We start from the raw sequence: 13,433 nt of genomic DNA, 5'->3' as shown, positions 1-13,433 counted from the left end.
TTTCATCTCTCTGATCAAAATGTTGGCTGCAGATGGCACGGGCTTCACCCTGTGCCTCCAGGGATCAGTGACATTGCCCTCTTTGCCCTCGCAGGACCTCTGAGCCGGGCCCCGCCTGAGAGGCGGGGACGCCTATCTGCCCGGCCATGGGCACCGCCTGGACCAGCAGGGCCCTCTGCCCTCTCTGAGATGAAGGAGTGTGGCTCCCATGCCCTTCCTGGTTTAGCTTCAACCCTCTTAGCAAGGCAGCTTAGAAAGTTCCCAGAGCTTCCCTACTGGCCAGGCCCAGGAGGGGCCAACAGGGGCTTCCACTGAGGGTGGAGGGGCCAGAGGAGGTGCCACCCTGTCACCGGGCTGGGTGGGGAGAGGTTCGCCAGCAGCGGGCCCTCTTACATAATCCGGCGCATCGGCGTGACTCCAGGTGCCTGTGGGAGGCAGCGTGGGGGTGAGCGCAGGGGCGAGGACGAGTCTCAGCTTCACTCGGTGTTTCTCCCCCTCTTATTACATTTCAGCGTCATCCTGCGTCTGCCAGCTCGGTCACCCACTCGCTTGTTCGAATATATTAACTGACAATGCAGATTTAGATAACTTGGGCAGGTGATGAGGCCTTGGGCAGAGCCCCCTGTACCTGGGCCTCCTGTACTGGCCCAGGTGAGGCAGGAGGGCTGGGTCAGAGGAAGGACGCCAAGGCAAGCTGCCTGCTTGGGCCTTGTGTCCAGAGCTGGACGGGGCGGGCTGGGAAGGGCAGCCCAAGCTCAGGGGCCAGGTCTGGGCTGGGTTGGGTGGGGAGGGGGAGCCGAAGGCAGGCAGCCGAGGAGCCCACCCAAACACCCTCCCCACCCCCATCTCGGGCACACTCACCACCTTATGTGCAAACCCAGCTTGCGACAGGGTTCTGTGAGCGGGGAGACCGCAAACTAAGGAAGCCAGCGTCGGCCCTCGTGCAAGCTCCTGGGTCAAAAGAACACGGCATTTTGGGTCAGGAGGCCAGAGGTGAGCGACTCGAAGGGCCCAGGGGCTGAGTGCTGTGTGCCCAGACCGGCCACCGCAGGCACACCGGCTCGGTGGTCACTCGGCTTCAGGGGAAAGATGAGGAAAGACGCTGGCTTCACCCTCAATGCAATTACTTCCTTTACCCCTGAAATGCCATTTTTTCTTATCACTCTGCCTCTTAAATGACTTAAATTGCCTTGAAAGTGATCTCAAAGGTATGTTTGGAGCGGAGAGGAGGAAATCTGTTCTTTGGAACGTGAACTTAGAGGACACTCCAGGAAACAAGCCTGGATGTCCCGGCAGAGAGGGCAGACCTGTACCTGCAGCGCCGGCTCCTGGTGCTGCTAGCGAGGCCCAGGCTCTGCCTCGCGTGCGCAGATGGCTTCCCTGCCCAGGCTGCTGCTTCTAATTTCAGCTGCTGGGGGCTCCGCACTCTCTCTCTCTCTCTTTTTAAATTCCATGTTTATTTAAAGCCAGACTAGAAAATGTCTTCAGCCCTGAAATCTGACTTTCTCCTTTTGCTGCAGGTCCTAAAACCCCACCTAGGGTCCCACAGCTCCCGAACGGGGAGCTTTGAGGCCGACTCGCGTGGGTCTGTGGGTCAACTTGACGGTGGGACAGACGCTCCCCACCCCCACCCCCGGTTGTCCAGCACGGTGGCATTTGGACAACTGGAGGATGTTTTCCTATCAGGGCAGTCTCGTGTGGTGTTGACACAGCCAGAACACGGAGAGCTCCGCCCCCACCCCCCTGACGTCCTCGGTTCCCAAATGCACGAGAAGCAGTGTACGGGTCTCGGGAGAGGCGAGCACATCCGCCTTGGTGCCAGGTGTTCCCAGGAGATGGGGGTCTGGAGCCACCCGCCTATCGTCTCCTTGTCTAGGCCCTACGGCAGCTGGGCCTGCCTGGTCCAGGTGTGTCCCCTGGAGGTGGGGAGGGACCAGATGGGCAGTTCCTGCGCACTGGGCAGCTGCTGGCCTGCAGTGTGGGCTTCTCTCCCACCTCTGTTCTTTCTGGCACTCAGGTCTCCCCGTTTCTCTTGTATTTGGGAACCAAGGGTATTGAGGGGGCTCTCCGTGTTCTGACTATGTGGACACCAAACGAGACTGCTCTCATAGGAAGACATCGGCCCACTGTCCACCTGTGGGTTTGTACAGTGTGGGACAGCCAATGCTGCATGGCCACTGTGGCCATCAGACGCCGATGCTGGACAGCGGGGGCTCTGTCCCACAGGCGAGGTGACCCACGGACCCAGCTCAAGTGGTGGTGGGCGCTCAGGAAACATGAGGTCCCGTCCCTTTGAGTGGCACGTAGCCACCCGCACCTGCTTCTGTGGCTCACCCCAGAACGTGCTAGAAGGACTGTGATGGAACTGGATAGTGAGAAGGCAAAACTGGCTGAGGGGCCAGGCTGGGCTCCACGGGCCTGGGGGGTGCTGGCTGGGCCCCTGTGTGGGACCGAGTTTATTTGTCTGACCACGAGCTCCTGCAGCAAGTGGCAGGAAGCCTGAGAGCAGAGGGGCTGGGGTCTTTGGAGAATCTGCGACGCCCCGAGTCCAGTCTGTAGTGAAAGCAAACCCCAAGCCCCAGAACCACCCAGATGCCTGGGCAGGTCCCCCCAGGAGGCCCCACGGTGGTCCAGCGAAGACTGGGCTGAATTGATACCGGCTGCAAGGACACGGTGGGGCACCCCTTTCTGTCCAGAACCAGGCAGCTGTCTGAACGGTACTCAAACTGCTGCCCGAGCTGTCAAAGCCTCAGGAAGCATGGAGTGGTTTGGAATTTCTTCACTGACAGGTCCAGTCAGAAAGTAGTAGGATTTTTAAAAAAATTATTTTAGTGTCAAGCTTGAGAATATCATTTGCCCCGTTAGGCTCTTTTTTCCCCTCAAAAATTGGAAGAGACAGACATCTTTGTAGAGGTTCATGGAAAACCTTAGCTGTTGACTAGCTGTCCAAACAAAAAGAAGATTCCATCCATGGGGGAAAAACAATTTAAACAGATCCAGGTGAACTTTAACCCCCAGTCCAACCAGACACTGGCTCCACGTGACCTTTGCAGTGTCGCTCTGTTGCTGGCAGAAACGAGGCCCCTGTGGAGATCTGGCAGCTCAGCCCCTGGAATCTGCTGTTAATTCTCACCCAGATTTTGAGATTTTCTCTGCGGCTGCAGGAGCCAATAGGGTCCTTTGTGCAGCCTCAGGTCTTGGGTTTTCAGAATCCCTGGGGCTGGTGGTGTTGGATTCGGTTGTAATTTTCCTTCATTCCTTGGCTCATAGATTTCCCACCAGGAAAACCCCAGAGACCTTGATTCCACCTCAGGAAAAATCAAAGCCAAGCCTCCCCACCAGGCACAGGCTCCCTGCTGGAAAGTGGTGGGCTTGCTGTGCAGCCCTCCCGGAAAGCTGAGGTGGGGGCTTGCAAGTGGTTCCGGGCAGGTGGGGTCTCATGGGGTGTCAGCTGCAGGAGCACGGCCCTGTGGTGTTTTGCGGGACAGACTCCAGCCTTCAGGCTCCCAGTGCAGCGTCTGGAGCTCGGCCTCCCGAGTTGGGCAGAGAGGACTGAGGTTGCAGCCATGCTCGTGCTGATGACGAGCTCTGCCCTGAGGGAGATGTGATCCCGGCATCTCAGCTTCTGGTCTTCAGAGGACGTGGGGTGCTGGTGTTGCTGGTAGGCAGGGACTCCACATGGGGAGCCTCCGCTGCCACCTGGTGGACAGCATGGAAAGGTGATGGGACGTGTGGCAGGCGCAGAGAGTGGTGGCCCCAGGCCAGAGGAGGACACCCCGGTGGACGGGCTGCAGGGAGCAGAGCGGTGGAGACAGGGAAGGGGCCACCTGGCCTAGGGTGGCGGTGTCCATGCTTGCCCCTGAAACTGGGCAGTCAGCAGGTGGCTGTCAGGGCACTGGCTTTGGGGACCAGAACTCTCCTAAGACGCATCTTCAGGAGGGGAGTATCACCCTGCCAGGACCCAGCAGGGATGAAAAGGTAGTGCATGGGAGAGGCCGCCTGGAACCTCCAGAGGGAACGTGGGGATTGTGCGGACCCCCGGCCACTTACGCTCTATGAGAAAATTGCTCCCTGCGATGTGTATTTTCAAAGGGTCCTATGACATCTTTTTTTTTTTCAAAATTGAGATAAAAGTTACATAACAGAAAATTAACCATTTTAAAGTATACAATTCTGTCCACTTTAGTGGCGTTTTGTGCATTCACAATGTTGCGTAGCCACTAACTCTATTTAGTCCTGAAACACTTTCATCACCCGAAGGGAAACCCCGTGCCGTGCCCATTAACAGTTAGGTCTCGTTGCTCCCTCCTCCAGCCACTGGCCTGTCTCTGTGGTCACTTCACATCAGTGGAATCATACGAGGTGTGATCTTTCGTGCCTGGCATTTTTCACTCAGCGTCTGAGGAGCATCCATGCTGTCTCATGTGCCAATGCTTCATCCCTCCTCAGGGCTGAGTAAACATTCCAGTGTGGGGAGGACCACATTTTGTTCATCCATTCATTGGTGGTGGGTATTTGGTTGTTACCACCTCTAGGTGACTGTGAATAGTGCTGCTATGAACAGTTAAGTACAATTTTGGTTTGAACACCTGTTTTCAGTTTACTCTAGGAGTGAATTGCTGGGTCACATGGTAGTTTCATGTTTAGTTTTTGAGGAGCCACCGAGCTGTCTTCCTAGCGGCTGCACCCTTGAGCACTCCCACCAGCACAAGGGTTCCACTCCCTCCATATCCTCACCAACACTTGTTATTTTCTGTCTTTTTGTGCTGTTTTAATTCTAGCCATCTTAGTTGGGTGCAATCTTATTGTGGTTTTAACTTCCCCAATGCCTAATTGAATGTCTTTTCATGTATATGGCATCCTTTTTATTTAATTTAATTAACTAATTTATTATTTATTTTTGGCTGCGTTGGGTCTTTGCTACTGTGCTTGGGTTTTCTCTAGTTGTGGCGAGTGGGGGCTACTCTTTGCTGTGGTGCGCAGGCTTCTCATTGCGGTGGCTTCTCTTGTTCTGGAGCACGGGCTCTAGGCGCGCGGGCTTCAGTAGTTGTGGTTTGTGAGCTCTAGAGCGCAGGCTCAGTAGTTGTAGAGCACGGGCTTAGTTGCTCCGCAGCATGTGGGATATTCCTGGACAAGGGATCAAACCCGTGTCTCCTGCACTGGCAGGTGGATTCCTAACCACTGCACCACCAGTGAAGTCCAGCACCCTTTTTAAAAGGAACCAGAATTCTGTAGAATTTCAGTAACTTTCCTTGAGAACTCCATCAGGGGAGTGAGCCTGGGATACTCCATGGAGGCCAACCAGCCTGTACCTGGGCCTCCTCTCACAGGCTTCTGACCAAAACTTGGCTTCCCCAGCTGAACGAGGGGCTCCCTGGACCCAGTTCAGCTGCATCTTCCAGCCTAGCAGAGTTCTAGAAGCAGCAAGGACCACCAAAACTACTTCTATGAGTTGAGCAATTCCTGTGTGCCTTTAAGTTGAAGCCCGTGGTCTGATGAGAGTGGTGTGTGGACTGGGGGTTCCCGAGCAGACCGGGCATCTGAGATGTGTGTTAAGAAGGCCCTACGGGGCTTCCCTGGTGGCGCAGTGGTTGAGAGTCCACCTGCCGATGCAGGGTACGCGGGTTTGTGCCCCGGTCCGGGAAGATCCCACATGCCGTGGAGCGGCTGGGCCCATGAGCCATGGCCGCTGAGCCTGCGCGTCCGGAGCCTGTGCTCCGCAATGGGAGAAGCCACAGCAGTTAGAGGCCTGCGTACCTCAAAAAAAAAAAAAAAAAAAAAAAAGGGCCCTACGGCCCCCACCCTTGGCCATGCGGAGTGAGTGGAAGTCCTGACCTGCTGCCTTGGGTGGGAGCCCAGACTGTCTGAGATCCTGGCAGGATTGTGCTGCCAGGTGGTGGCCCGGAGCCAGGGAGCCGGGCTCAGCAACCCCCCAAGGCCTCTGACCACCAGCCCACAGGACAGGTGGGGCGGGACGGACATCCATTAGCCTCATCGCGCTGAGGCACCGGCTGGGAGGGGCTTTCCCAAGGCCACGCGGCTGGCCACGGGGAGTTAGAGCCACCCCACCTAGGGCATGGGCAGCTGCATCTGCTGGCCCTGGTGGGCAAGAGCCTCAGAGACTCCAGCAGAAATGGGCTTTGTTGAAAGATCAGGTAGATTACTGGGTTTCCAGGAAAGCTGGAGAGCCACCTGAGCCAGGCCTGGCCCAAGGACCACCTGGTCCATCAAGCAGGCCCAGCTGGCCCTGCGAACCTGACCCGGGGGCTGCTGCTGTTGCCGCCACCTCTGCCCTCTGCACTCCCACAGCTGGCACCACGGCTCCCCCTGCCTCCCAGCCCCCTCCCATCCTCTGGTGGCCGTCTCCACAAACTCCCCACACTGAGGGGCCCCCGACCTGAGAGGGGGAATCTGACACCCGCTGTGCCAACTACTGACTCATGGCGCCCTCACTCACCTGCCCTGACCCTGCACCATACACAGTTCCCAAGATCACACCTGGGGACACACACATCGGACTCATGCGGATGGTTTTAACTCTGGAAACCCCCAGAGGCCCTGTCCTCCCTCAGTAAGCCCCAGTCTTCCTCAGGGTGCTAATCAAGGGAGCCCGAGCCTGAAGGTTTCCTGTGAAGGGCTGCCAGTATCGACAGGCCTAAGAATCAAGTTAATTTCTCAAAACAAGCACAAGAAACCGTTGCAGACTGAGGCACCCGAGGGCCCCAGAGCAGCAGGAACTGACCGTGACTATTTCCTCCACGGGCCACACCAGGTGCCTCTCCACAGCTCACAATGTTGATTCGACTGAGGCCCTCATTTGCTGATGAGGAAACTGGCCCCAGGAAGGAACTGCCCTGGGGAGTGGGGCTGACCAAGACCCCAGGCAGGGAGTCAAGAGGCTGCCTCACCTGCTCCCCCGGGACCACAGAGTGAGCCTGGTGCAGGGCCCCTGCCTGCAGGCCCGCCCCTCACTCACCCCGGCTCCTGGTAGAGCTCAGTTCCCCCCTTTAAACTCAGATGGCTCCACAGTATGTATTTCCTGCCCAGACCTCTTCCTTGGGCTCCAGCTCTGACCACCAACCCAGAATCCCCTCTGTCAGTGCCCCTTTGGGGACCAGTCCAGGTCCTGTCCCACCACGGCTTCTCCACCTTGGGTGAGTTTCTCTTGCTTTACCTGCCCCCCGCCCCGCCCCCAAGCCCCTCAGCTTTGTGCTCCTAATTCTCCAATCCGCCCCTCCACCCTAAACCCAGGCACTGGTCCCTCCCCTGATCCCCGCGTTCTTCTGCCCCGTACAAACCAGTCCCTACACTGCAGCCCCGCGAGGCTCTCAGATGTAGCCCTGACCCCGTCCCCTGTGGTGCTGCAGTGCCATCCCACAGCACCACAGGGATGAGGATGAGATCCTCGAGCAGCCCCTGCACTCCCATCTCACTGCCTCCTCCCCCCAGGGCCGTGAGAGTGATCTTGGACGCCTGTGTGGTCCTCTGTCCTTGGCCTCCTCACACCAGGCTGCTCACAAGCTGCCCCAGAGAGCAGGCACACAGGAGAGGGGGCAGGGAAGGGGGCCTGTGACCTATGTAGGACAGGCTCAGCCCCAATGGGGACCCTCACCCCCACCCCTGGCAGGCAGTTAATGTCCTCTGGCCACTTATGGTCACACGAACAGCTTCATTTATCAGGTGAAATATCGAGACGCAGACTAACTTGCCCAGGATGAAGTGACTTGTGCTCAGACCTGCTTGGACAGGGAAGCTTGGGGTTTGCAGACTCTTAAACGTTTGTTTATATAGATTCCGATTCTCCATCTTTTAATCTACTTTCTCCACTGTTTCCTCTATTTAGAAAAACGTTCTGGTTCCAGGTCTTTCAGAGTTCTCACCTGCTACACCACTGCCCAGAGAACCTGTGGACCTGCTGCCACTGATGGGTTTTTCCTCTTGGTTTTCAGTCATCTGGCCCTCTGAATGCATGCTGGTGTCAAGTATTAAAGATGGTGGGAGCAACGGATCAGGGGTCAGCTAATTAGAGCCCAAGGGTCAGATACCTGTTTTTGTAAATAAAGTTTTATTGTAACACAGCCATGCCCATTTGTTTACACAGCATCTCCATGGAGACAGTAGAGTTCAGTAGTCAGAGACCATATCTCCTGAGACATTTACTATCTGGCTCTTTAAGGAAAAGTTTGGCAACTCTTCCTCTAGATGATGATGTGTTCCAGCAGGTAAGAATCAACCTTTTCCTCCATAAGAAGGCTGACCACCTTAACCCAACCAGGACGGAGCTGCACTTGGAGTGGTTTATGGTTTTGGTAAGTCCATCTGCTTCTCCTTCCAGGGGTTGGTCCTCCAGGACATTAACCAGAAAGCCCGGGGTGCACACCGGCGCCTCCCTTGGTGGGTCTTTGTGTCCTCAGCACTGAAGGATGGTAGACAACTTTCCAGAGGTTCTCACATTAGCTCTTTAACTAGCATCCTCATATGTTCCTAAATTTGTCAAAGTCTTGAAGGAAAGATCGGCCCCCAAGTCTCCATTCTTCTCATGATTAGATGCCCCTCAAATCTCCAGGTCTGTCACTAAACCCAGCATAATCCAACGCTTGGCAAGCACTGCCTACAGATGGTCAGCTCATCTTTTTGTTGTTCTGCCCCCTGTTCATTTCCATTGCTGCTGCAGTTCTCTGATACATTTAAAGAGATGATTTATATATTTTGTCTAGCTTCTCTAGTTCTTAGCGGGAGCACTGATCTGCCACACACTGTCCCATCCTGCTTGGGAAGTCTGTTTCCCGTGTTTAAATTTTTAATTTCAGTTTCCAGTTGTTCACTGCTAGGAAACAGAAATACGTATTGAATTTTGCATATTTGTATTCTGTCATCTTGCTAAATGTACTGATTAGTTCTAGTAGATTTCTTATAGATTCCTTTGGGATTTTGTACATATGTAGTCTTGTCATCCACAAATAGAAACAGTTTTGTTTCTTCCTTCCCAACATGTGTGCGTTTTCTTTTTCTTGCTTATTATGCTGACTAGGACTTCCAATGTGATGTTGAATAGAAGTGGTAAGAGTAGTCATCTTTGCCTTGTTCCCAATCTTATGGGGAAAGCATGCAGCCTCTCACCATGAAGTGTGGTGTTAGCTATAGGGTTTTTGTAAATGGCTTTTAAAAAAATATTTATTTTATTTATTTATTTGGCTGTGCCGGGTCTTAGTTGCGGCACGTGGGATCTTCTTTGCCATGTGTGGGATCTTCTTTGCGGCATGCGGGATCTTTAGTTGCAGCATGTGGGATCTTTTATTTGCGGCATGTGGGATCTAGTTCCCTGACCAGGGATTGAACCTGGGCCCCCTGCATTGGGAGCGTGGAGTCTTAGCCACTGGATCACCAGAGAAGTCCCTGTAAATGACTTTTATAATGTTAAAGAAATTCTCTTTTACTCCTACTTTGCTAAGAGTTTTTAAAATGCTTTTCTGGTATCTGTTGAGATATCATAAGGTTTTTCTTCTTTAGTCTGTTGATATGGTGAAATATATTAATATTTGAAGGTTGAGCCTACCTTGCATTTCCAGGATAAACCCCATGTGATTTATCCTGTAAAAAACAGGTTATTCCAGGACAAAGACCCCTGTTTATATATTGCTGGATTCAATCTGCTAATATTTTGTTGAGGATTTTGCATCTGTGTTCATGAGGGATAGTAGTCTTCAGGTTTCTTGTGATGACCTCATGTGATTTGGTATCAGGGTAATGCTCAGGTTGACCATATCCTTAATGACTTCCTGCTGTCTCTCACTTACTGAAGGAGGGGTGTCTAATTTCTAAGAGACTATTTGTCCTTTAATTGTCAGTTTTTGCTTTCTGTATGTTGAAGTTCTACTGTTAGGCAAATACACATTTAGGATTATTATGCCTTCTTTTATTATTATGTAATTATCTCTGTATGATATTAATATAGCACTTCAGATTTCCTTTGATTAGTGTTTCCATGGTATATTTTCCCCATTTCTCTACATTTAACCTATCCCTGTCTTCCTATTTAAAGTGGGTTTCTTGGGGCTTCCCTGGTGGTGCAGTGGTTAAGAATCCGCCTGCCACTGCAGGGGACACAGGTTTGAGCCCTGGTCTGGGAAGATGCCACATGCTGTGGAGCAACTAAGCCCGTGTACCACAACTACTGAGCCTGCATGCCTAGAGCCTGTGCTCCGCAACAAGACAAGCCACCACAACGAGAAGCCCACGCACCGCAATGAGGAGTAGCCCTCGCTCGCCACAACTAGAGAAAGCCCACACACAGCAACAAAGACCCAACGCAGCAAAATAAATAAATAAAATAATTTTAAAAAATAAAGTGGGTTTCTTGTAGACAGCATATAGTGTTTTTTTTTTAATTCCAATTTGACTGTCTCTGCCTTTAGTTGGTGTGTTCAGACCATTTACATTTAATGTAATTATTAAAGTAGTTGAAATTCGGTCTCCCATTTTATTGTTTTCTATTTGTCTCCTCTGGTCCCCTTTTCTGCCACCTTCTGGATTATTTGAGAATCTTTTGAGTATTCCACTTTAACTTACCTACTGACTTTTAGGCTGTATCTCTATTCTTTTAATGGTCACATTAAGGATTTTGATATATACATTCCTATCCTTTCACAGTTTATTTAGTTAGTGTTATACCATTTCAACTAAAATGTGGAGGCCTTACCCCCATGTAAGTTCCTCTACCTTCCCCATTTGTGTTATAGTTGCCACACCTATTACATTTACATATGTTGAAAATCCCACCAGGCAACATTATAATTTTTGCTTTCAACAGTCATACATACTTTTTAAACCTTAAAAGGAAAATTTATCTTTTTAATTTACCCATGTATTTACCATTTCTGTTGTTCTTCCTTCATTTTCCATCTGGTGTCATTTCCCTGCAGCCTGAATAATTTCCTTCAGTAGTTCTTTTAGAGCAGGACTACACAGTGAATTCTCTTAGTTTTCCTTCATCTAAGAATGTCTTTAATTTCCCTTCATTCCTGAAGCATATTTTTGCCAGATATTGACTCTGGGTTGACAGTTCTATTCTCTGGTACTTTAAATTTATTTATTTATTTTAGGCTGCATTGGGTCTTTGTTGCTGTGTGTGGACTTTTCTCTAGTTGCGTCGAGTGGGGGCTACTCTTTGTTGCGGTGTGCGGGCTTCTCATTGCGGTGGCTTCTCTTGTTGTGGAGCACGGGCTCTAGGCATGCGGGCTTCAGTAGTTGTGGCATGCAGGCTCAGTAGTTGTGGCACATGGGCTTAGTTGCTCTGCGGCATGTGGAATCTTCCCAGACCAGGGCCTGAACCCATGTCCCGTGTATTGGCAGGCAGATTCTTAACCACTGCGCCACCAGGGAAGTCCTTCAGTACTTTAAAGACACTGTTTCACTATCTTCTAGCCTCTGTGGTTTCTGATGAGAAATCTGTAGTCATTCACATTGTTGTTCCTCTGCATGTAATGTTTCATTTTTATCTATCAGTTTTTAAGATTTTTTTCTTTGCCTTTGATTTTTAGCAGTTTAATTATGATATGTCTAGGCATGTTTTTCTTTGAATTTATCCTGTTTGGGGACCCAAGCTTTTTGAATCTCTAAATTGATATCCTTCACCAATGTGGGAAATTTTCATCCATTATTTCTTCAAATGTTTTTTCTGCTGTAATCTCTTTCTCTTCTCCTGGGATTTTAAAAACACATGTTAGTCCTTTTGATATTGTCCCACAAGTTCCTGAGGCTCAGGCTCCCCCTCACTCCACCCCACCCCAATCTTTTCTCTTTCTCGGTTCTACCTATTATTTGAGTAATTTCTGTTGCTCTATCTTCAAGTTCACTGAGTCTTTCCTCGGTCATCTCCTTTCTGCTGTTGAGCATGTTCAGTACTTTTTTAGATTTCTGGCACTTTATTTTTCAGTTCTGAAGTTTCCATTTTGTTCATTGACACAGTTTCTCCTTTTCAGCTGAGAACGTCTACCTTTGCATCTGTTACAGGTATGTTTGACCTTACCTTATATGATGCAGTCACAATAACCACTTTAAGGTTTCTGTCTGATGATTCTACCACCTGGATCATCTCAGAGCTGGCATCTGTTCATCGTCTCTCTCCTTGCATAATTTGGGGTTGTAAATTGGACATTTTGACTGTTGTGTAGACTCTGGGTCTGGAGAATGTTGTTCTGTCTCAGCAGCCCATCAACCTGGTTAGCTCAGACCACAAGCCCCACTTGCCTTCAGTGGCCAGTGGTTCCAGTCTAAGTTCAGTTATCAAAAGCTTTTTGTGCTGCTTTGGGTCTGTCCTGCGCATGTGTAACTTGGAGGTGAGCCCAAGACTTCTGCTGGTTTATCTAGAGCACAGGTCCCTTTCTCCAACTCTCTCCTCTCCAGGACCCTTGCACTTTCCAGAACTCAGCTCCTCTGGTAGAGTTCCTCTTGCCAGAAAGACAGAGTTCTATCAGAATTTTTGTTTGGTGTTGCTGTGTGGTCCTGCAACTGAGGCCGCCCACGGCAAAAAGAAAAGAGAAAATAAAATGGGAACTCCTCCCCACATGGGTCACAGCAGCAAGTCTGAACTTGCCTCCACAATCCACCTGCTTTGGTTCACTTTGCAGAGTCCTTAGGGAGCTCCTTTTTTTTTTTTCCCTTGAGTTTTCAGTTGTAACAGTGACAGAGATGGGCTGAAGTGGGCTTATGCTACCATAACAGAGCCAGACACTCCATATATTACTTTAAAATGGAAGAAAAATAAGCTGGAGATGATGCAGTTAATCCCAAACAATTGATTTGTAGAATTTCTACTTTCTTTGAGGTTTCAGCTTTACCTATTATTCAGAACTTCACTACGTCCAAGTTCCCTTGCTGGCTGTGTGCCACATAAGTCAGAATTAAAGTGTGTTTCTGGGCATAGAGGGAACATACCTCAACATAATAAAGGCCATGTATAACAAACCCACAGCTAACATTACATCAATAGTGAAAAGATGAAAGAATTTCCTCTAAGATCAGAAACAAGACAAAGACACCCACTCTTGCTACTTTTATTCAACATAGTATTGGAAGTCCTAGTCACAACAATCAGAGAAGAAAAAGAAATAAAAGGAATCCAAATTGGAAAGGAAGAAGTAAAACTGTCACTGTTTACAGATGACATGATACTATACACAGAAAATTCTAAAGATGCCACCAGAAAACTACTAGAGTTCATCAATGAATTCGGTAGTTGCAGGATACAAAATTAATATACAGAAATCTTTTGCATTTCTACACACTACCAACAAAATATCAGAAAGAGAAATTAAGGAAATAATCCCATTTACCATCACATCAAAAAGAATAAAATACCTAGGAATAAACCTACCTAAGGAGGCAAGAGACCTATACTGTGAAAACTATAAGACACCGATGAAAGAAAATGA

The sequence above is a fragment of the Leucopleurus acutus genome (assembly GCF_964270905.1).
Source record: "Leucopleurus acutus genome assembly, chromosome: 19".
Taxonomy (NCBI): Eukaryota; Metazoa; Chordata; class Mammalia; order Artiodactyla; family Delphinidae; genus Leucopleurus; species Leucopleurus acutus.
This window is presented reverse-complemented; position numbering follows the sequence as displayed.